General features: G+C 44.5%; 1 protein-coding gene across 4 annotated transcripts in view; it reads right to left on the minus strand.

Annotated features, from left to right (window-relative positions):
- The window catches only part of VIT (vitrin), a 77,405-nt gene that overhangs the window by 46,992 nt on the left and 5,898 nt on the right, over positions 1-24,515 (minus strand). The window contains exon 1 of one of the 4 annotated variants that reach the window (XM_077343910.1): positions 9,638-9,656. The exons of the other annotated variants lie outside the window; for them this stretch is intronic. The gene's annotated coding sequence lies outside the window, so the exon portion shown is untranslated. Of the gene's footprint in view, positions 1-9,637; positions 9,657-24,515 lie in introns of those variants that run through there. 4 annotated transcript variants of the gene reach the window in all.

The raw sequence follows: 24,515 nt of genomic DNA on the forward strand, positions 1-24,515 counted from the left end.
TTTTCTCTGCAACAAACAGAGTCAACCTGCCATTTCTTCGAGATATCCAGGTGTGCTTTTAATCCTCGATATTGGAAGGATCAGATTGAGAAAGCATGAGAAAGCACTCACTTCATGGTAGAGAAACGCTGATTGACCAGCTGACTCCGTGGTAGAGATGCCCTGATTGGCCAAGCCTGCTAAGCCTGCCAAGGCTGTTAGCTTTTCTTAAAGAGGAAGCCCTAATTTTCTTTCTGTAGAAGCTGCAGAAGCCTTCACTTCTGTGGATAGAGATTTGCCTCATGTTTTTTTCCCCCTCTCTTCTCTGTTGTCTTCATTTCTCCCCCTCTCCATTCAAGAAAAGAAAAGAAAAGAAAAGAAGGAAGGAAGGAAGGAAGGAAGGAAGGAAGGAAGGAAGGAAGGAAGGAAGGAAGAGGCTCTGTCTGGCCTTGGCTCCCCTCCCCTTCTGAGCTTCCCTAACTAGTGTAGAACACTTTTCTGTTTCAATGGGGGGGGGAGAGGAAGACTGAGGGCCATTCCGCACTGGGATCCATGTAGCAAATTGTTTACTGAATGAAAAATCGCCATTTTAAATAGTGGAATTCGTCGTTATGCATACCTGCCTTTGTAGTGGAATCCAGTTGCGTTTCTATTGTTTCCCACAGGCTTCCGGTCTTGGCAAAAATCGCTAGAAAGGAAGCGCTATTGCCGAGCTCATCCCGCCCCTGGCCGTCAAGCAGCCAATGGGCGGCCATTAGCATGCTCCCAAACAGCCCCTTTCCCTTTAAGAAAGGTTAAAAAAAAACAAAAACACCCGTTGCAACGAATCTGCGTTGATTCGTTGCAACGGAGAGACCCATCCAGCTGGCAGGTGGTGTTTGAGCTGCCATTTCATTGTTGCCATGCTCCCCCCGAGTGAAACCCCTCCCTCACGGGCGCGATTTTCGGCTGAAAACAGTGTGAAAAATAAAGGGAAAATAAACCAGCAAACTGGCTTCTGTGTTGTTCGTGCTTAGTGACTTTAAACAGAGGGACTGCAGCCGGGGAAGCCTCCCTGGGTAAACAAAGGCTTGCCGGTGCGTTGATCTCCGCTCGCTCGGAGAAAAAAAAATGGCGATCGCTTCGCCGGAAGATCAGAGAAGAGAGCCAGGGGGAGGGACTTTGCAGAAACCACAACAATGGTAACGCACAGAACTTTCCCGCTAGTGTTGCAGATTGGTTGCAGGAGTGTAGCGCTTTCCGGAGGGTGAATCCACTTTTTGGGATTTCCCTGAAAGCGCTACAATGAAGCGCTTTTTGCAGATCGGTTTCAGGAGTGTTGCAGATTGTCAATGACGTTGTGCATAACGGCAAATCAGTAGCGATTTCAATTGGCAACCATTGTGCAATTTTGAAGGAGTGCGGAAAGCCCCTGAGTTCAAATCAATCTGAATTCAGCAGGATCCATGTTGGAAAAAAACAAAGTAAGTGCAGAATCAGCCCAGGAGTGCTGAAAAGGCGAACATTAAAATGCGTAGCATGCATGGGAAGGAGTGGGTTGACTTGTTGAAAGCCACGGCTGTAGCAAATGTTGGTGCTGAAGGCCCCGAGGGAGCCATGCTTGCTTTTACTACCAGAGGGTTGGCATAAAAAGTCATGCTTACTTTTACTACTAGGACAGGCGGTCCATATAGACCAAATTTTAAATCAAGAACCCCACCCCGGTCAACATTTACAAATGTTAAAATCTGGTCACCTTAGTTATATTCTGTTTGATTGTGCACACTACAGATCTTGCATGTCCAAAAATCTTTAACCCATTAATAGAATGAGTGTATAACCTTCACCATCTAAATATAACAGCTAAAATATTAACACACACTTAAAAATTAGAATATATTTTTAATAAGAAAGCAGTGAAGAAAATATTTGCCTCTGCAGGGTAAAATTGCTGCTCTAGACAAGTCTTCTAAAAAGCCTTGTGGATAGAGAACAATTGGCCACTGCAGCTGAGGGATATGAAGGCACTTCAGTTTGGATGTGTGTTCACAATTTGGGGGAGGGTTGGGCTCATCAGGGATTAGGCATCCTCTGTCTGAGGCTTGTGCTCATGATTCTAGGAGTCTGCTTTTCAGTGCTGTGGCTTACATAACCAGACAACTGAATAAAATACCTTCTGGCATTTTTGAGACTAAATGGTTTATTTGGCATGCATTCTTGTAGGCTCTGAGAGCCAAGAAATGGCTTAGAGTGTTGACTCAGTTATGGCTTGGCTGGAGAAGTAGCTTAGTTTGTCAGATTTCATAGTTTATAAAAATGGTACAGCAAAAGAAAATACAACACCACTGAAGCAAGGTGTGAGCATTTCAGATGAACTTTACATGGCGATGACTGAAAGTGTGCAACCAGTGAAGGATGACTGGATCCAGCACTAAAAGTTATCATTTTGCTGACCCTTATAGATCCTGATCTGTCGGGCCACATGGCTATAAACCCCCTGATCACCTTTTCTCTGATTCCAGTGCAGAGAATAGCGGCTGCCATACACGGTCTGGGCCCAGTGTATCTGAGGGACTGCCTTCCTGCCTACACTCCTCAAAGAGCCTTGCGCTCTACTACCTCCAACCTCCTGGTGGTCCCTGGCCCCAAAGAAGTCCGCTTGGCCTCAACCAGGGCCAGAGCTTTCTCCATCCTGGCCCCCACCTGGTGGAATGAGCTCCCAGTGGCCCCTGAGCCTTCCTCCCATGTATCTCAACATCCTGAACCGACCAATCATGGTATGTTGCCGTTACAAATTTACTTTTCTCACTGTTTGTTATTGTTCTATTGTTATTTATGGTTGCCAATTTTTCTCTGTATGGTTCCTGTTCCTGTGTTTCAGGGCGGTATATAAATGTAATAAATAAATAAGATAAATATGTAGCTCTGTCTCTGAAAATAAGCAAAACTAAGGGCCTTTTCGCACAGGGATCTTTGTTGCAAATTGTTTGCGGAATGAAAAATCGCCATTTAAAATAGTGGAATTCGTCGTTATGCATACCTGCCTTTGTAGTGGAATCAGTTGCGTTTTTTAGCGTTTCCCACAGGCTTCCGGTCTCGGCAGAAATCGCTAGAAAGGAAGCGCTATTGCCAAGCTCGTCCCGCCCCTGGCCGTCAAGCAGCCAATGGGCAGCCGTTAGCATGCTCCCAAACAGCCCCTTTCCCTTTAAGAAAGGTTTTTAAAAAAAAAAACGACCCATAGCAACGAATCTAGGTAGATTCGTTGCTACGGAGAGACCCATCCAGCTGCCTAATGTGAGCTGTCGTTTGATTGTATGATCGTTTGCATGCTGCCTCGAGTGATAAAAAAAAAATCCCCCCCCCCTCTCACGGGCCCGATTTTCGGCTGAATTTATTTGTAAAAAATAAAGGGACTTTATTTCAGCAAACGGGCTTTTCAGTGGTTTGTGCTTAGTGACTAAAGGTGAAGGACTGAAGCCAGGGAAGCCTCTAAACAGAAAGAGGCTCGCCGGTGCGTTTATCCCCGCTCGCTCGGAGAAAAAAAAATGGCGATCGCTTCGCCGGAAGTTTGGAGGAGAGAGCCAGGGGGAGGGACTTTGAAGAACCAGCAACAATGGTAACGCACAGGTCTTTAGCGCTACTGTTGCAGATTGGTTGCAGGAGTGTATCGCTATCCGGAGGGTGAATCCACTTTTCTGGATTCCCCTGAAAGCGCCACAACGAAGCGCTTTTTGCTGATTGGTTTCAGGATTGTTGCAGATTGTCTACGACGTCGTGGGTTATGGCAAATTAGTAGCGTTTCCAAATAGCAACCATTCTGCTACTTTGAAGCCGTGCAAAATGGCCCTAAGTTAGCCAGTAGCTGGATTGGAGATCACCTGTGAACTCATTGTACCCTATTTCATAACCTTGAAAGACAGCATAAGGCAATATCCTTATCTATTGTTGTTCCTCTATATATTTATGAAACAGCCTATGGGGTGGGACATGTCTGGCTGTCCAAGTTAGAATAGTACCAATCAGGGTGCAGCCAGCTTTGCCCTGATTGGCCCTGCCCCTGCAGCTCCTGCCCTCCATCCCTGGACTCTAGCCTCTTTACTCTCAGACACTTCAGTGCCTGAAGCCAGCAGCAGGTAAGGGAAGAGAGCCCTGGAAAAGGGTCGTGGTGGAGGCCTTGCTAACAAGGGCCTCTTGGCCTGCTAGACTGGGCTTGCTGATGAGGGCCTCCCGGTCTGCTGACTGCTTGCTAAGCTTGCTAAGGAGCTCTGTCTCGGCCCTGCTAATGAGCTGCCTAGCCCCTGCCTGCCCCACTTGATCTGGCTGCAAGTTGCAGACCAAAGCCACCTTAAGCTGCCTGGCCAGGGGAGGGGGCCCTTTCAAGGCCCGTTCTTAGGAACGGGCTTTGAAGCTAGTGTTGTATATAAACTTGTATTCTGCAAGCAAAAATACACATTCATAGCTTCTGCTGAACGTGTTCTTTCCCCATACAGCAATGCCTGATTCGGGCAGAGGATGGAGCAACAAAACTCCTGCAGTGCGATATTCTGTCTCATGTACACAGTTGTTTACTCTGTGCTGGTATGCAGGTCTCTGTTATGCTGGCTTCTGCATGCATAGTCCCAGGTTTGCAAAGAGGAGCATAGCACCAGGCTGCTTAAAAGCATAAGGCAGTTTTGTTAAGAAGAGAAATAACTTTGTACAGAAAGAGAGAAGAGAAAGACACAACGAATTGTTCTGTTGCTGTTACAGAGGCAAGCAGGGAGGAAATGTGCTCAAAGGAAGTCTCCAAATGAGCCAATTAGGGCACAGGAGGAGATTATTTGAAAAATACCAGGATGTTCCTAATCTAACCAAGCTAAATACGCCTCCTTTGATGAATATTCTTCATATGTTTTTCAATTGTGCACACTACAGATTGTGCGTATTCCAATAGGTTTGACTGCAGACCATAAAAATGTTGCATGTGCAGACTTTCCCCATAATCAGTGAGTTAAATGGGCACCATGGCTGACAGCAGCTTTGTTGTGATTGTGTTGTGGAAAACAGCACAGAGGGATTTGTGGTCATGCCTTTTCCCACATTTCTACAGCTTGATCTAATCTCCCCCTTTCCCCACAGCTTATTTAAAACATTCGCAAAGATAAAACATAGTTTGATTGTGAGCCAATACATTTGAGATGGACAAAGTGTATTTTTAAAGATCAATGAAGGTGGCATGTCTCATGGTCATCAGTAGTTGAAAAGGTTTCATAGGCCAATTCCACACAGGAGGAAAGGGCCAGGAGCACAGTCATATAGCAGCGAGGCTAATCCTGGGCCTTGTGTGCTTTAAGGCACCGTTGGCTCAGGTTAAGAGAATGTGGATATTTTCTGCATTCCCTTAGCTGCCACGGGGGCCAATGGGAGCGCTCCAGAGGAAGGTCTATGTAGATGGAGGAAGGCCTGGAGGGGCCCGGAAATGCCCATTTGACTCCGCTGTGCTTCGCAGTGCCATGGGGGCTGATAGGGGCATTTTTTTGTTTTTTTTTTGAAGGAAGGTGGGATTGCATGCTCACTGAATGCTTTGGATGCTTTATGTAGGCAAATGTAATTAATGCAGTAATGGTGCACAGACTGATTCAAGAGTAGATAAAGGTCTATTTAATAATTTTAGGTACCTGACAGGTTCCTAACTACATCTCTAGCTAAAAGAGAGGGTATGACATGAGCGTGGCACTTACAAGAAGAAGAGGGAAATTGCCCCGAGAGTTGCAATCTGGAGACAGGCAAAGAATGACACTTAACAGGAGAGAAGGTGCTGACCTCACTATCCTATCATAGAATCATAGAGTTGGAAGGGGCCATACAGGCCATCTAGCCCAACCTCCTGCTCAACGCACGATCAGCCCTAAGCATCCTAAAGAAAAGTGTGTATCCAACCTTTGCTTGAAGACTGCCACTGAGGGGGAGCTCACCACTTCCTTAGGCAGCCTATTCCACTGCTGAACTACTCTGACTGTGAAAATCTTTTCCCCCTAATTGTCTTCCTGCTGCCCCCTGGTGAGTCTTCATCTCTTTTTCTTTGCAAATGAATGAATGAATGAATGAATGAATGAATGAAGATCACTTTGACTTTTCCAACACTTTAATGGCAATATGACAGTATTTCTGTGGGTATACTGTGATTAAAAACAGAAAAGTGCTCTTCAGCATTTTCAGCAGTGTTGAAAAGGCACTAGATAGTAATATTACCTGAAGGATACTCCCCCCAGGTTACGCTGTTCATATTGAAAGTGGAAGAGGAGGCTAAATCAGTGGTCCCCAACCTGCGGGCCGCGGCCCGGCGCCGGGCCGCGAAGGCCATGGCGCGGGGCCGCAGCTCCCTCTCCCCGCCCCCCCCGCAGTAAAAAACTTCTCAGGCCGCAAGCTTGCAGCCCGGGAAGCTACTTACTGCGGGAGGGCGGGAAGAGGGAATCAGGGCCGGGCTGTGCCCGTGCAGGCCGCGCCTGCGCGGCCTGATCCGCGGGCGTGGCTCGCGGGCGCGGCCCGATCCGCGGGCGTGGCTCGCGGGCGCGGCCCGATCCGCGGGCGTGGCTCGCGGGCGCGGCCCGATCCGCGGGCGTGGCTCGCGGGCGCGGCCCGATCCGCGGGCGTGGCTCGTGGGTGCGGCCCGATCCCCGGGCGTAGCTTCCGGGCGCGGCCCGATGTGTGGGCGTGGGCATGGCCCGCGCGGGCACGGTCCCCGCGGGCGCGGCCCGATGCCCTGCCGGTCCCCAGCCTAATAAAGGTTGGGGACCACTGGGCTAAATAAAACAATAGCAGGCATGTGGCGGTTTGAGGCATATTTGGTTGGATCCAGCAATCCACTCACACAAAGATCACAGATCTTCCTGATACATGTTTCAGTATGGATAAGTTGATTCCCAAGGATCCATGTGAAGCAGTAGTCAGAGCAAACAGTGGACTGCAGTGGGAAGGAGGAAATAACAGTAACCCCCTTCTCCTACCTCACTTCCGCCCACTGACACACGTGACTATGACTCCTGCAACCCCAGAAATCAATTTTCATGTGGAATCAGAATTAGCTACTGGAGGAAGGAGAAGATCCATCGCCTTCTGCACCTTTTGCTGATGGTTTGCTGGATCCAGACCATTAACAGAGAATAGCCCTACACTGAAAAAAGCATCACAAGAACCATTTCCCTAGGACTCCTCTAGTGACTTAAATTAAAGATGGATATGTATTTTTTTCAGAGCTGATGGTGCTGTGATAATTGCAGCTAGAGATTTTGAAATTGATACCCAGGGAGACTTTCACTTTATTATTATTGTTGTTGTTGTTGTTGTTGTTATTAATTGGACAAGGCTCGTGGCGGGTCACATTTGATAAACCCTCCGTAAAACCCCTAATACAATAGAATCCTACCTAAAAAACAACCCAATCCAACATAACCCAAGCCCAAGTCCAAGTGGCGGTGGAACTACTCGCCCCAATCCATATCCCAAGGGAAGGAGCAATAACTAATCACCGCCAAGAATAACTCTGGGGGGGGGGGGTCCCGATCTATCTTCGAGGTGCTGGCCTCAACCATAAACCTAGCAGAAGAGCTCCGTTTTGCAGGCCCTGCGGAAAGCTGGTAAATCCTGCAGGGCTCAAAGCTCTTCTGGGAGCTCCTTCCACCAGGTGGGGGCCAGGACGGAAAAGGCCCTGGCCCTGGTTGAGGCCAGACGTGCCTCCAGGAGGCCGGGTACAATCATCAAATTTGTTTTCCGCAGAGCGCAAAGCCCTGTGGGGGGCATAGGGCGCAAGGTGGTCCCTCAAGTATGTGGGTCCCAGACCGCGGAGGTCCTTAAAGGTTAAAACCAAAACCTTGAACCTGATCTGGGCAGCAATTGGTAGCCAAGGCAGCTGCCTCAGCACAGGCTGGATGTGGGTCCTCCATGATGTCCCTGTGAGGACCCTAGCAGCTGCATTTTGTACCAGCTGTAATTTCCGGATCAGGCGCAGGGGCAGGCCTGTGTAGAGCGAGATACAGAAATGTATTCTGGAGGTGACCGTTGCATGGATCACTGTGGCTAGGTGTTCAGGAGACAGGTAGGGTACTAGTAGCCAAGCCTGGCGAAAATGGAAAAATGGAAGCCAGACTGGTATGGATCAAGAGCCAAAGTTTCCTCCAGGAACGCCAGGAGCTGGTCCACCGCAGCCCTTTCAACTACCTTCCCCGGGAACGCTAAATGCGCAAATGGTCAGTAGCTGGCTGGGTCTCGCTGGTCCCGTGATGGTTTCTTAAGGAGCGGACAAACTACTGCCTCCTTTAGCAGCTCAGGAAACTCCCCCAATTGGAGGGAGCAGTTAACAATATCCAGGAGCTGCTCTCCTACCCACAGCCCCCCATCCTTGAGGAGCCAAGATGGGCAGGGATCTAGAAAGTAGTCCGCACCCTCCCCAGAAACCTGTCCACTTTGGATAAAGAGAGCTGTCTAAAGCCATCAAACACCACATTCAAAGGCAGCCAACAGGCCTTTCAGTCAGCCTTCACAATGGGCAAAACTTACTGCAAATGATGTTAGAGTGACTGTGCCCAAGGTGCTGCTTCTCTCCATGCATTCACCAACAGCTAATAACTCTGTCAATAACCCTGCCAGTACTGGTGGTTTTCTAGAGGTCTCTTTGCTTGTGACATACACACGTTTCCTGCTGTTATTGCAGAAGCACTATGATTGATACTACACTGCAGTGGCTGTTCCTGGCTGCCAGGAGAATGTTGCTGGTCCGGTGTGACCTATTACACTGCAGAAATGTGTCCCCACAGGGAACGCAACCACTGCAGAAAGGTTCCATCTCATGGGGTGGTGGTAGGGGGGTTGTTTGGCAGGAAGGTGGGATTGCATGAGAATGAAAGCTATTTACAAGTTCCAACAGAATATATTGGTCACCCCACGTTGACTGTTTCCTCACTCAGAGGTTATCCACTTGGTTTCTACAAGAGCCCACTTCTTCTCAATATGCTTTTCCCTGAACAGCTAACACTGAAGCTATGGCTTCAGAATGCAACACACCTTGCAAAATTTTAAATGGCAGAAATATGAAATCTTCCTAGGATACTTAACTCCTACTCCATCTCCCCCTCTCCCAAGGAATTCGGCTTCACGCTCAGCTGACCAACACCTGTGTAATGTTTATGCTTTCATTCATTTATCACTAATATATACTTCCTCTCATATCATAAGAACTTCATGTTCCAATCATTCTCTCCTCAGTAGTGAAAAAAGCATTATTCTTGTGGAGTCATCATGCATTAAGGATGGGATTTTTAGTTTGAATTTTTGCTCACCTCATTTGAGATGGAAAACTTATTTTGAGGCCTCTTTTAACTCATACAATAAAATCATCTTGAAACCACTTATTGAAGATGATATAAATATATACAATACTAATTATTACCTTAAAATTTGTGCATTATTAAATAGTATAAGGCATATGAAAGGAGCATACCATGATGGCTAAATGACAATATAAAATTGATACAAATACTAGTCCCTTTATTTCAAATAATCTGATGACCCAACAGTCTTGAATCTACAAATCACACTGATCTAATTCTGCCCTCATATTGAAGCAGCCAAAACTTTTGCCACAGCCAATGTTATGCCAAAATCAGGGCCATTCCGCACGACTTTAATATAGCACTAGTCTTACATTTTGTTTTCACCACTAAAACTGCGTTCCGCATGACGTCATGAGCAATCTGCAACACTCCTGCAACACTAGCCAAAATTGCTTCGTTGTAGCGATTTTCAGGGAATCGGGAAAAGTGGATTCACCCTCAGAAAATTGCTGCACTCTTGTCAACGAACTGCAACACCTGCGAAAAAGACATGTGTGTTCTCAATGTAGAGGTTGCAGCAAAGGCCCCCCCCTGGTTCTCCCCTCCAAACTTCTGGTGAAGCGATCGCCATTTTCCCCCCCTCGGAGCGGGGAAAGCAACGAACCAGCGAGGCTTCATTCACCCAGCGAGGCTTCTCCAGCTACAGTCCCTCCACAGAAGTGCTTTAAAGCTCCCCTAAGTCCCCAAGCACAAAACAGCCCTCTGTTCAGCACTGCCTGTAATTTCGGCTACAAATTGCGCCCGTGGGGGGGGGAATTTTTTTTCTACTTGAGGAGCATGTAAACGATTAATCGCCAGCTCCTACGCCAGCAAAAAGGTCTTTCCGATGCAACAATTGAACACAGATTCATTGCAACGTGTTTTTTTTTTAACCTGTGCTTATAGGGAAATGGGCTTTTCGGGAGCATGATAACCACCGCCCATTGGCTGTTCCGTTTGATTAATGGCCAGGGGCGGGAACAAGAACAGAAAAAAATCGCTTCCTTTCTAGCAATTCCTGCGAGACCGGAAAACTGTGGGGAATGAATGAAACCCTACTGGATTCCATTACAAATGAAGGTATGCGGAACGCCGAGATTCCACTGTTTAAAATAGCGTTTCGGCTTTGTGAAAGCAATTGGCAACATTGGTCCTTGTGCAGAATGGCCCTCAGTATCCACTAGCAAAAAAGCCAAGGAAGTTGGGGAAACATCAGTAGCAACCATTGGCTGAATCCAGAAATCTCTCAAAGGGCTGCCATCATGCAGTCAAAGAAAATATGAGCCAATATTCCAATTGTCCCAGTCTGTCTGAATATGTTACACCTTGGAATCTACCCAGCAAAACAGAGGAGGGAAAAGCATTTAACCTAGCCAAAATAAATGTCCTCCAATATTTAGGGATGTATAATTGATAAAAATAAGTACAGAAGGAGTCCCAGTACCAAAAAACCCAACACAGAGCACACTCTATGAGCTCTAGCAAGGGCCAGAGCAAGTCCTCCAATACTCTGTTGAGAGAAAGTGCAGTGAGGCTGATGACCCAACAGATTTGAGCTTTCATTGTGAAACATAGCCATCAGACTATAAGAAAACAACAGGAAACTAGTAGCTTCCCTAGAAAATAGAACTTTCAGGTACAAGTGGAAGATCAGCTTAATCTGTAGGGATTTTAAGTTGTTTTTTTTGCAATTAATTACCAACCCCTCACCAATACAACAATTCTGAAAAGAATGTAGGCAGCTCATACAGACCAAGCGGGGATCTGGATAAAAGGATAGCTTCATATGCATAAAGCATAAAAGCAATGCAACTTCTCCAAACACTCGAGGGGCATTGAAAGTGCATTATTCAAAGTGTGCAGAATGGGCACTTGAAGAGGAAATAGCCAACATGGGGTTACCAAAGGAACATTTGGCTCATAGCTATATATGAGAAAAAATAGTCTTTCAGCTATGCAAGCCCAAAGTTGTGAAGGGCTTTAAAAGCATGTTGATTTGAATTTGGAAACAAACTGGAAGACCATGTAGTTATTTTAAAATAGAAAAAGGCGATTGACAATCAACCTGGGCATTTTATCCAAGAAATTCAGTTTTATTTTCTTTGTAGTAAAAAATACCACTGATAGAAATTCTTTACTGCATTTTAAAGTTTTCATCCTAGACATCTAAAAGAAAATTTACCATTTGGGCAATTTCTCAAACATAAAAGGATTAACCAAAATGTTAATGATTTTGAGGAAGCTAGTGAGAGATTTTCTATAGCCTAAAAACAAAGAGGATATCCTTCAAAAGTTATATCCAGAGCAAGAGAAAGAGCTAGAAGAATACAGAGGGAGGACTTACTAAATACAAACCTAAGTCCAATATGGATAGGATGGCGTGCTCTTTTGAGTATTCCAATAGGGCGGAACAAATTAAAAAGATTATTTGCAACCACTGGCACTTAATAGCAGACCTATATGAATGTGGAAATAAACCCATGTTTGCATGGAGATGGGGTTGTAATATAAAGGAACTGGTGACAACAAGAAAGAATAGGAGGGATGTACCTTTAAGAGATGTACCAAAAGGCAATTTTCAGTGTAGCACTTGTAGTGCCTGTAGATTGATGTTACCCATAAGAGAATTTACCAATCCCAGAAATGGATTTAAAATTTATGTTAATAATTTTCATAGAATCCTAGAGTTGGAAGGGGCCATACAGGCCATTTAGTCCAACCCCCTGCTCAACGCAGGATCAGCCCTGAGCATCCTAAAGCATCCAAGAAAAGTGTGTATCCAACCTTTGCTTGAAGACTGCCAGTGAGGGGGAGCTCACCACTTCCTTAGACAGCCTATTCCACTGTTGAACTACTCTGACTGTGAAAAATCTTTTCCTGATATCTAGCCTATATCGTTGTACTTGTAGTTTAAACCCATTACTGCATGTCCTTTCCTCTGCAGCCAATGGGAACAGCATCCTGCCCTCCTCCAAGTGACAACCTTTCAAATACTTAAAGAGGGCTATCATGTCCCCTCTCAACCTCCTTTTCTCCAGGCTGAACATTCCCAAGTCCCTCAACCTATCTTCATAGGGCTTGGTCCCTTAGCCCCAATTTTATAAATTATTTAGCCATAAATGTCATATACTGTATATTGTGTCCATGTCAACTTTTATATATAGGAGTTTGTTCCAGACATTTGAAAGTAAGAATGATGGAGCACTTGTCCTGTTTGAAACATTCTGTCAGGGACCACTTTGACCTCCATGGACAGTCCAGGGGACTTTCGTTTCTTTGGAATTTAACAACTGATCCAAACAAAAAAACATTAAAGATAAATATGGAGAAATTCCTGTTACAAAGGAATTTTTAAAAATATTTTTGCACTGAATACGGGGGAAAAACAGTTTAAACGCCAGTTGGGACTTATCGTGTTTTCTGTGAGCTGGCCCTTTAAGGGACTTGCGATCTTTGCACCTGCCGTTTAATGGAGTTTGGGCACGATTGTACTTATTCATGTGGTCATTGATTCTAATGAGGACCAACTAACAACCTTAATGGATCCTCAAAGAACAGGCAGAGCAAATGGCCAGAGTATATTTTGAGGTAATATATTTAAAATATGGATTGTAATAATAATATGTATAGAAAGTAAAATAGAAAAATAATTTTGAAGAGAATATACTTAGCATATTACTTATTTATTTTATTTTTAGAAAATTGGAAGACCATGCTAAGTATGATTGAAAACTCTTTGAACAAATTCTAATGTTGGATTTCACACAAAAATATTCATTAAAAGATATTTGAAATATATAATTTTGAGGTTAGAGAAATGTGAACATATCTAATGTTTGAATGTAATATGTTTGGTGATTAGGTATAAGCCACTGATGAAGCTGCATGCAGAAAACAGGAGATTCTGTACCTAGGACCCATTTTGGCTTTACTGAATAAACTACAAAAATAAACTACAAATATAGATAAGAGAATAAAATTGAAGTTATTGGATACAACACCCAGGTCAATCATCTTTTTCTTTTGCTGGGCTCTTTCCGATGTTGACCGACTTTCTTTTTGTGCTATTTTAAAATAGGCAAAATGCCTTCCTATCCAATGACAATAACCAGCTGTTAATTTCTGAACCAGTTGAAGTTTCTGGGTTGTCTTTAAAGGAAGCCCCATGAAGAGTGCATTGCAGTAATCTAACAACCTAGTTAACAAAAGCATGAATGAGTATTGGCCAGTTAGCTCAGTCTAAGAAAGGGAAGAGCTGGCAAATGGAATGAAGCCGATGGAAGGCACTCCTGGCCACTACATGAACCACCTTTACAAATAGCAGAGATGGGACGGATCCAAAAAGTACTCCTAAGTCTTAACCTGATCTCAAAAATTAATGTCACTCTGCCCAAAATGAGGGGGTCCATTCTTTCCAAAACAGCCTTCAACCCCAGTATCACCTGCACCATGACTGGATTAATCTTTCACTTTTTCTATCTTACCCTCTTGATCATGGCCTCCAAACATTAATTCAAAACTAAGATAACTACATCTGGAGGTTGAAATAATGAAATACAGAGTTAGTTGTCAGTATACACCCAACCCCAAAGGTTTGAATGATCTCATTCAGCATCCTCACATAAATGTTTAAGAGCAAAGGAGATGAAATTAACTTCTCAGAGACTCCACAAGACAGGTCCCAATTTGTTGACTCTGCCCTCTCTCTATCTGATCAGACACCAAAGACTGAAACTACTAAAAGCAAGCTACCTTCAAATACAACTTCATATTCCAATCAATGGATGAGACTAGCATGGTCAGCTGCATCAAAAGGTAGATCTAAGAATATCAACAGAGACCACTGTCCTTTATACACCAGTGCTACTAAAACTACTTCATTTCCATGCTCAGGCAAGACACCTGGTTGAATGGGACCTCCAGACCAGATGCTGAGAATTCTTGATTCTAGTGTCTCTTCAGATTGCTGGGAGAAAATGAAGAACTGTAGCAAACCAGTTTAGATCGCTGACTAAAAGCTCAAATTAAAGCTTTCAAATGGAAATGGTATCCCTACGTTCAATAGATTTTCTTTCTGTCCACAAAACAAAACAAAGCACTGTGTAAATTTTGCATTGGACCCCTTGCAGCCCAGGAGCTATTGTAGATGCCAACTTTTCCCTGAAGGTACATATTTAGTCTAGAAGCAAAGAATTTATGTATGAGACCCAGTTCCCTGAAAAACACCTCAGGATTGATTTTACACATTTTTCTTACATGTCCACACAGAGTCTGACATCCTTCTATGCAGGAGAGCTTAGCAGTAGCATTTAATTCAGCACTGTGATGTTTACATAGTCTCCTTTCATGTAGCCAATCATATACTAAAATGGCATATTAATATCCAGGTGAAGAAAAATGATCTGTGGCAGGGCACACACAATCTGGACTAAATTCAGATTGATCAATAAAACAGCTGCCTCCAAACCAGGTTCGTGTGGTTGCTGCTCATACTTGTTCCGTACTCCCTATGTACACAATGAAATAGGTGAAGGTAACTCTTGGGAGCCTTTCATGTAGAACCTGCTTCAGTCTCTATAGGGCTTTAAGCAGCAGTTGTTAGTTTAGGAAGAAGCTCAACAGGGAAAAAGAGAGTTCCCAGTGCTTTTCAGAAATGGCAACCAATAGCAGCTGTTTCAGAAAAAGAAGAGTTGGTTACATGCCGCTTTCCTCTACCAGAAGGAGTCTCAAAGAAGCTTACAATCACCTTCCCTTTCCTCTCCCTACAACAGACACCCTGTAAGGTAGGTGAGGCTGAGAGAGCCCTGATATTACTACTAGGTCAGAACAGCTTTATCAGTGCTGTGGCAAGCCCAAAGTCACCCAGCTGGTTGCATGTGGGGAAGCGTGGAATCAAACCCGGCTCATCAGATTAGAAATCCGCACTCCTAACCACTACAACAAGATGGTTCTCTTCAGACAGGAAGGCCTCACCATCCTTCTGTTCCCTCCATCCCTTTGTCTCCAGAAGTGACTGACGAAGAATTTTCTTTCTCCTCATTACCCTGCACGAGTACGTCTGTGTTGTCAATAGCCACCAGAACAGAAGAAGAGTCCTGTTGGGTCATACCAGTGATACATTTAATCCAGAAACCCAAGATCACATAGGAGACCACTAGTGCTCTGGAAGGCAAACAGATCTAGCTGTTCTACTGCAGGCCGACACAGCTTACTTCTGAAACTATTCCTGCTACTGTAAGGTAGAAAACCTATACAGAGCCTCTTGAGCAGCAGCAGTGGGAAAAATACAACCTGCTGCAGACAGCCTGCTCTTGCAAAATGTTCCCTTCCTGTTGTGTTAGATTTCTTGGTCCACTCTTCTCCCTGAAGGGAGCAGCTGCTGCCTGGTAGCATGCCTTGGGACATATGCTCATCACTAGGGGCGTCTGAGGGGAGGCAGGAGGAGTGTCTGCACTTGCAGCTGAATGTGGCGGCACCTGGCAACTGAGGTCTGATGTCCATCCAGCTATTAGCCTAAGGCCAGGCTGTCAAAAGTTATCAGGGACTGACGGAGGAACACAACTTCCTGTGAAAAGGGGGAGGTTTGTCATTCTGCTTTGCGAATGCTATGAAATATATTTTGTCAAATCCCATAATGTTGCCAGGTCCAGTCCACCGCAGCTCCCAGACACACCACCACATTGTGAGTGACACAGCTGGGCTGCAGTGGCTCCTGGCCACCTCCCACCACAAACACACTGAGAATGATGCAGCTGGGCACCGTGGCTCCCAGCTTCACCCCCCTCATAGCAATGCAGCCTGCCCCCCCCTTCCCGCACACAGAGAGCAATATGGCCAGGCCACAGCTTCCACTACCCTCCTCACACACCTTGATCCAACTGAACCCTTTGTAAGAGGGAGGTATGTTGTCTGCCCATGTGCAGACATGTGTTTTAAAAGGAGAGATCTAACACACACATACACTCCAGGTAACTTTGTGCCAATTTCAGATTTTTCTGCAATCCTGGGGCTCCCTTCAAGATTAGAAAAAAATTATCCTTTATCTCATTGTGGCCTTGATTTTCAGATTTAAATAGCTACATTACACATCTACTTACACATGAGAAATAAAAATATATAGATGATAAACCGGGTCATTTAGCATATAGTAGGGTAGGAGTGGCCATACTGTGGCTCTCCAGATGTCCATGGATTATAAGGACCACGATCCTTTCCAGCATCCATAGACATCTGAAGAGCCACAGTTTGGCCACCGCTGTACTAGGGCATAATCATAGAATCCTAGAATCATAGAGTTGGAAGGGGCCTCATGGGTCATCTATTCCAACCCCCTGCACTATGCAGGACGCTCACATCCCAATTGCTCATCTACTGTAGCCTGCCACCCCTTTGCCTTCAAAGAATCGGCCTCCCTGTCAGATGGCTAGCCTCTGTTTAAAAATTTCCAAAAATGGAGAATCCACCACCTCCCGAGGAAGCCTCTCCCACTGAAAAACTGCTCGAACTGACAGGAACATCTTAAGGAAGTTTAGATGGAATTTCTGTTGAATTAATTTCATCCCATTTGTTCTGGTCTGTCCCTCTGGGGCAAGAGAGAACAATTCTGCTCCATCCTCCATATGGCACCCCTTTAAATACTTGAAGATGGTTATCAGATCCCCTCTCAGTCATCTCCTCTCTAGGCTAAACAGACCAAGCTCCCCCAACCCTTCTTCATATGTCTTGGTCTCCAAATCCCTAACCATCTTTGTTGCCCTCCTCTGGACACGTTCCAGTTTGTCAACATCCCTCTTCAACTGGGGTGCCCAAAACTGAACACAGTACTCCAAGTGAGGACGAACCAGAGCAGAGTAAAGCAGTACCATCACTTCCAATGATCTGGACACGATACTCCATTTGATATAGCCCAAAATCCCATTTGCTTTTTTAGCCACCGAGTCACACTACTGACTCATGTTCAATGTATGATCTACTAGGACTCCTAGATCCTTTTTGCACAAGTCTCCCCATCTATATTGGTGTATTTGGTTTTTTCTACCTAAATGCAGAACTTTACATTTGTCCCTATTGAACTTCATTTTATTCAGTTTAGCCCACTTCTCGAGCCTATCAAGATCATCCTGTCTTCTGTTGCTGTCTTCAGTTGTGTTTGCTACCCCTCCCAGTTTAGTATCATCTGCAAATTTAATAAGTATCCCCTCTAAACCCTCATCCAAATCATTTATAAATATGTTGAACAACACAGGCCCCAGGACAGATCCTTGGGGTACTCCACTTGTCACTCTTTTCCAAGAAGATGCTGAACCATTAACAAGTACCCTTTGGGTATGATTTGTCAACCAGTTATTGATCCACCTGACAGAATCAGGATCCATACCGCATTTTACCAACTTGTGAACAAGAATATCATGTGGAACCTTATCAAAAGCTTTACTGTAAACCAGATAAACTAAGTCCACAGCATTCCCCTGATCCAGCAAGTGAGTCACTTTCTCGAAAAAAGAGATAAGGTTGGTCTGACATGATTTGTTCTTGCGAAACCCGTGCTGAGTCTTAGAAATCACAGCTCTCAGTTCCAGCTGTTCAAGGACTGAGTGTTTGATTATTTGTTCCAAAATTCTGCCAGCTACAGATAGTAGCTCCAATAGTCTGGCACCTCACCCGTTCTCCAAGAAGTGTAAAAAATAATGGACAGAGCTTCAGAGATGACATCTGCAAGTTCTTTTAGTATCCTTGGATCCAGTTCATCTGGCCCAGAAGACTTTGTTTCCTTTAAAGAAACTAGGTGTTCGTGGACTGCTCCAACAGTGATCCTAGGCCACCTTTCCTGTCCCCTGTGTTGTGTTACGTTTTCCCACATTGATCACTATTTCCCTCACAAAAGAAGACTGGGGAGAAATAGGAGTTAAGCAGTTCAGCCCTGTCTTCATCATCTATTATGATTTCACTTTCTTGTCCCCTCAGTTTTCCTATGGTGTCCCTATTCTTTTTCTTTTTTTGTTATGTTTAGCATTTCTTGCTAGCCTAAGTTCATATTGAGCTTTAGCTTTTCTACCACTCCCCCTACAATTATTAGTTATTTTTTTATACTCATCCTTAGTAATAAGGCCTTCCTTCCATTTCCTAAATGACTCTTTTTTATTCCTCAAATCTTTTGACAACGGCTTATGGAGCCAACTTGGCTTCCTTAGGCTCCTTCCATCTTTTCTTCTCAAGGGAATTGTTTGTGATTGAGCCTTCAGTATTTCACTTTTAAGATGCACCCAGCCCTCTTGGACTCCCATCTCTTTAAGTCTTTCTGACCACAGGACTCTACGCAACATACCTTTAAGGCTGTGAAAATCAGCTTTCCTGAAGTTCAGTCTATGCATATGACTACCTAAAGGTTTTCTCTTTCCCACAATTGAAAATTCCAAAAGCACATGGTCACTGCTACCAAGTCTGCCAACTATTCACATTCATTTCTAATGTTTCTATTTAAAAGGGGCAAGGCAAAGGGATGCCTACTTTAGACTTCTTCAGTCTTTAGGGGAGCTTTCTAACCTCCAGGAATAACATTATCATCATTGCCTTTGGCATAATTTCCATCTGGCAGATGTTTTTATTACACTTATTAAGAAAAACTTTTATGTTAATATTTGGACATTGGCATTGCAAATGGACACACAAGTGCTCTAGGGGGGAAATGGTTTCTGATTTCTGTCCCAACGACCACTGCTACAAAATACATACCATTAGTTATTTGTGTAGAGTAAACAGTTGGAACCAGAAAATACAAATTTCATGTGTAACACCATTACACTGCTTATGTTGGTACTAAATATGAATTATGTTTTGGGGGTAATTGCAGCAACTAAAAACTTGGGCAAACTTCAGGGAACTTTTTGTTCCTTGAGAAACAGATGGGCATAGCCAAATAAAGTAATGGCAGCACCTTTTCTCTATATGGCTATGCAAACAATTTAAATTTGTCCAGGTAAAAAGTATGAGGGCTTGAGACTTCTAATGGACAACATAGAATGTGGTAGTAATTACAGACCAACAAGTTTTTCAGGGTATAAGTTTGCAAAACACCAGGCTGCTTAAAGAATAAAATAGTTTTAATTCAGAAGAGAAACAACTATGCATAGAAAGAGGAGAGAAGAGACCTCACTAACTATTAGCTATTGTCTGAAGTTATTCAGTTGTTCTGGGGCAAGCAGGGGGGACAGTGGGCTACAGGCCAATAGACATGGTCATCAGGAACAGCAGGTGGAAGAAGTTAGGGAACAGGAGCCTCACCCCAGCATCTCTCCCTCAAAGAGCCCAACCAGAGAGAAGCTCCATTAGTGGTTGTCAGTGATGAACCAGGAGATCAGCAGCAGCAAGGATGCCAGACAGGCAATGGTATAGGACCCTGCAGAGGTGATGGTGTGGGAGTATCTTGCCAAGTTCCCTGAGCCCGTCACTCCAGTCCCTTTAAGTACTGGTTATGCAAGGCATCTGGCCCAACGTCAGCAGAGTAGAGGAGTCCACAGTCATAAGGGTACAAAAGCTGTTAGACCTGTCGGCTGCATGTGACATGGTTGACCATGAACTGCTGGCACACTGCCTCACTGGGGCAGGGATATGGGGCACAGACTTGAGCTGGATATGCTCCTTTCCCCATAATCAGATACAGAGGTTGGTGGTGGGGGAAGAGTTATCAGGTCCTTATCGGGTCCTTATTGGCTCCATTGTGGGGTTTCTCAGGGCTCAGGGCTCTCCCCCACACTATTTAACATCTTTATGCGCCCTCTGGCCCAGCTGGTATGGAGCTTTGGCCTGGGGTGCCATCAGTACACTAAAGACACCCAGCTCTATCTGGCCACCCAGACTCCACCCCCTCCAGAACCATTCACCAGATGTTTGGAAGCCATGGCTGAATGGCTCAAGCCAAGTCACCTGAGACTCAACCTCTCCAAGACAGACGTATTGTGGTTGGGTCATAGGGGGCAGAACAGAAAGTGCGCTTACCCTCTCTTGGGGGGACACAACTTGAGATCATGTCCCAGGCCAGAAATTTGGGAGTGACCATCAATGCCTCATTAACACTCGAGGCACAGGTCAAGAGGGTAGCTAACCAGGGATTTTTCCATCTTTGCCAGGCTTGGCTATGAGCACTCTACCTGTCCTCCAAACACATGGCCACATTGATTCATGTGATGGTCACCTCCAGAATAGATTTCTGTAACTTGCTCTATGCTGGTCTGCCTCTGGGCTTGCTCTGGAAATTGCAGCTCATGCAAAATGCAGCTGCTAGGGTCCTCACAGGTACACCTTGGAGGGCCCACATCCAGCCGGTACTGAGGCAGTTGCATTGGTTGCCAGTTGTTCTCCAGATCAGGTTCAAGGTTTTGGTTTTGAGCTTTAAGGCCATACGCAGTCTGGGCCTAGTGTATTTGAGGGACTGCCTGTTGCCCTTTGCTCCCCCACGGGGCTTTATGTTTTACGGAGTCTAATTTATTGGTCATTCCTGGCCCCAGGGGTGCTTGCCTGGCCTTGACTAGGGCCAGGGCCTTTTCAGTCCTGCCCCCAACCTGGTGGAATGAGCTCCCGGAGGAGCTGCAGGCCCTGCAGGAGCTTTCAGTGTTCTATAGGGCCTGCAAAATGCAGCTCTTCTGCCAGGTCTATGGTCGAGGCTGGGTGGCAAGGAAGATCAGCCCCCCACCCCATAGGAGTGGCAGTAGTGAAGTCTATCAGCACCCTCTTGCACCTTCCCCTCTAGGTGAAGAAGATTTGGGGTTTTATGTCAAGGAGGAGGGTTTTTTTTCGCCACAGCATCTTGGTTTTATGGGGTTGTTGTACTGTATGTATTGTGGGTTTTATACTGTTTTAATGGATTGTACTTCAGGGGGATGTGGGTAATAAATAAAATGATATGATGATGATGATCATGATGATCATGATGATGATCATGATGATGGGTCCTCAATCAAGCCATTCAGTGTGAGTAGAGACATGAGGTGGCTCAGAGCCCTGAGTGTACCTAACACCCATACCTCAGCAGGTGAATTCATGATCAGGAGGATATAAAATGCGGATCCCTGGACAATGCAACCAGAAGCCAATCCCCAGTGTTCAGTGTGAATGGAGAGTCAGGATTGCTCAGAGCCTTGAGTCCACCTAACACGCAAACCATGGCAGCTGAGTGATGTTCACAATCAGGAATAAAATAATATGCTCTGCTTTGAACAAGTTCCTGCCTTGGTCTAACAGCCAACAGCCAACAGAGAAGAAGCTGCAGAGCTGAGTTGATATACAACACACAGGAGAGAACGGGAATTCTGTCAGTGGCATCCAGCAATGCCTGTTAGCTTTAGAGGGCTCCTGTTGGTTTTTCCAAGGCTGGAGAATTCCAACCCCCCCCCCCATTGCTTTTAAGTTTTTTAATCAGTTTAATTGAGCAGAGACAGTCTCTCTGGAAATGTATCTATTCACAAATGACAATGAACAGCATGAACTTTTGTGGAATGTTCATGCCTATCACTGTGCCACAAACATCCCTTTGCAAACTACAAATCAGCCCAAACTAATCACAAACTTTAGTTCATAAACTTGTTCATGCTCATCACTACCTATGAGCTCATCACTACCTTAGGGGCACTAGACCGCTGGATATTTTGAGTCCCGCGGTAATTTCAAATAAAGGATGGCAGTTTCTTCAAAAGAAATCAGTATGTTCTAATACAATTCTTGGCAAAAAATATTTTAAAATACATAATTGTATTCTAAAGGGCTTGGCTTTGCCAGTAACAATATGTGGGCACGACTTCCCAGCTATTGCTCCCACAAATACTGCATTTTTCCAATGGAATCTGTGTGGGAGCAGCATTTGCTGGATCGTGCCCAATGTATTCAGAAATGGAGAAAACATGCTCTCTTATGGAAAGTGTTGACAATCAGTAAAAATCTTTTACTGTGTCTACACCAAGATGCAAATCAAGTTTCCAAAAATATAGCACAGTGTATAGTGTTGTGAAACATTATCTAGAGATCAGCAAGGAAACCTGTACCCTTTTCATTCTTTTAGATTCTATGCTGTCAGTTTGAATAGTAAGGTACAAATACAGGGAATAAGATTATTTAAATAGATTTTTCTGCAGCCATTTGTACAGGTGATCATGAGGTGCAGGTGACATGTCTGTAGATTTGGGAATGACTCTTGATTGGCTCTGTTAATTCTTGCGAAAGTGATCCTTGAAGACAGTTATGGAACAGATGATGGTTTGTTCATCAACATGCGGCATCTTCCCTGAGGGTTTCCAGATTCCTTCTTGTCTCTTTTCCTTTCAAACCTGCATATGAGACCTGAGTAAGATTATATGGAGGCCAGGTTTCTGTAATACTAATATAATATGTTGTTGTTTGTCAGCTCTACTTCTCATTTTAACCACATAAGTCTTGGCATTTAAAGAGTCTTGCCTTGCTAAATTGGTGGAAGGGTAAAGTTACAGGCCCTGGAGAAGTTGTGACACCTATAATAGGCAATCACTTATCTTGTTCAGACTTCTAGGATGTTTGATTACGCTGCTGGGAGCTTCAAAACCCAGACTGTGGCTATGGGCAGGTGCACCATTTACCATAAAGCCAGCATTGGCTTTAGAGCTATCGCAAATTATTCATGTCTTTGTAACATAAAGGCTAGAGCTCTGTTCAGAGTGCCAAAATATGGATGTGCAGGATAAGGTAGGCAAGAATACACCTGCTAGCTTCATCTGTGACTGAGATGGGATCCGCAGAAGATCTAAATAATGTTTGTATGTCAAGTTTTCCATATATTCAGCACCACTGAAAAGGCATGAACAAGGCGTCCCATTACTTTGATTCACGAAGGCAGGGTATTTGCTGGCAGGGGCTCATAGGAATTGTAGTCCATGGACATCTGGAGGACCACAGGTTGACTACCCCTGCACTAAGGTATCAAATATCTGAAGATTTGGCAGTGGAATCTGTAGAGGAAGTGGTATGGGGAGGGGGAGGACAACAGTGGGATATAATGCCAAAGATTCTACCCTGAAAGCAGCCATTTTCTCCAAGGAAACTGATCACCATTGTCTGGATATGAATTTGAATTCTAGGAGATCTCCAGGCTCTACCTGGGGGTTGGCAACTATATGGTGCAGAGATCTGGTGTCCCCTGTTGACGTTCAAAAGCTTCAGTTGGTGCACAGTGTTCAGCCCATTTCTTCACAGTGATGTGCCACTTTCCTATTGTCTTCCAGATACAATGCAGAATTCTTAAATTGACCCTTACCATGCTGAAAACCATTGAAATAACTGAACATTAAGAAGTTTCTTCCTCATTGGATCCATTCCAAATTCTGTGGTAGACCAAAGGTAGTTTCTTAATAGTGTCACTTATTCACTGTGCTAATTGTTTAGACAGATATTTATTATTGTTGTGCTACCACCGTGGAATTTTCTTCCACTGGAAACTCACTGAAGTCACACATTAGTCCTCTTTTAGAAGCAATGTATGTGTAGAGGTCCCTAGAGATAATGATTCTTTTGTTTGTTTATTCGTTGGTTAATATCTGTTTTGAAATTGGCATTTCTTGTTCTGAGCTATTGGCATGGACTGGTTCCAAACATTTGAATATGCAAATCAGTCAACAGATGGTCACATTACTTTGGTCTGTACTGGGCTAACGGTTTAGATAAGAATCTTTAGTAGGCTAAGAATGAAAGGCTGCAAACATTTTATTAATAAAGAATAATTATTCCAAGCATGACTCCAGGTGCTGGGTTTGGCCAACAAGCTTCTTACATCTTGGACCTAGCTTAGCTAAAAGAGTGTGTCTTGCCTTGTGTGCAATCATAATCTCTCAGATCAAATTAGGGCTTCTGAAGACACCTGGAAAAATGAGCAGTGACTTACGAAAGCTCCTGCCCTGACACATTTTTAGTCTTTCAAGTGCTCTTGGACTCTAGTTTTTTTTTCTACTGAAGACTTCCTGTTAACATCATTTGGGCACAGAGAAAGCATTCTAGATGACTGCTCTACAATTCTAGGGGCCATTCCACACTGATTCTTTGTAGCAGGAGTGTGGCAAATTGAAATCGCCACTAATTTGCAGTTATGCACAATGTCGTTGACAATCTGTCACACTCCTGAAACCGATCCGCAAAAAGCGTTTCGTTGTAGCACTTTCAGGGAAATCCCAAAAAGTGGATTCACCCTCCGGAAAG

This window comes from Paroedura picta, chromosome 1, assembly GCF_049243985.1.
Source record: "Paroedura picta isolate Pp20150507F chromosome 1, Ppicta_v3.0, whole genome shotgun sequence".
Lineage (NCBI taxonomy): Eukaryota > Metazoa > Chordata > Lepidosauria > Squamata > Gekkonidae > Paroedura > Paroedura picta.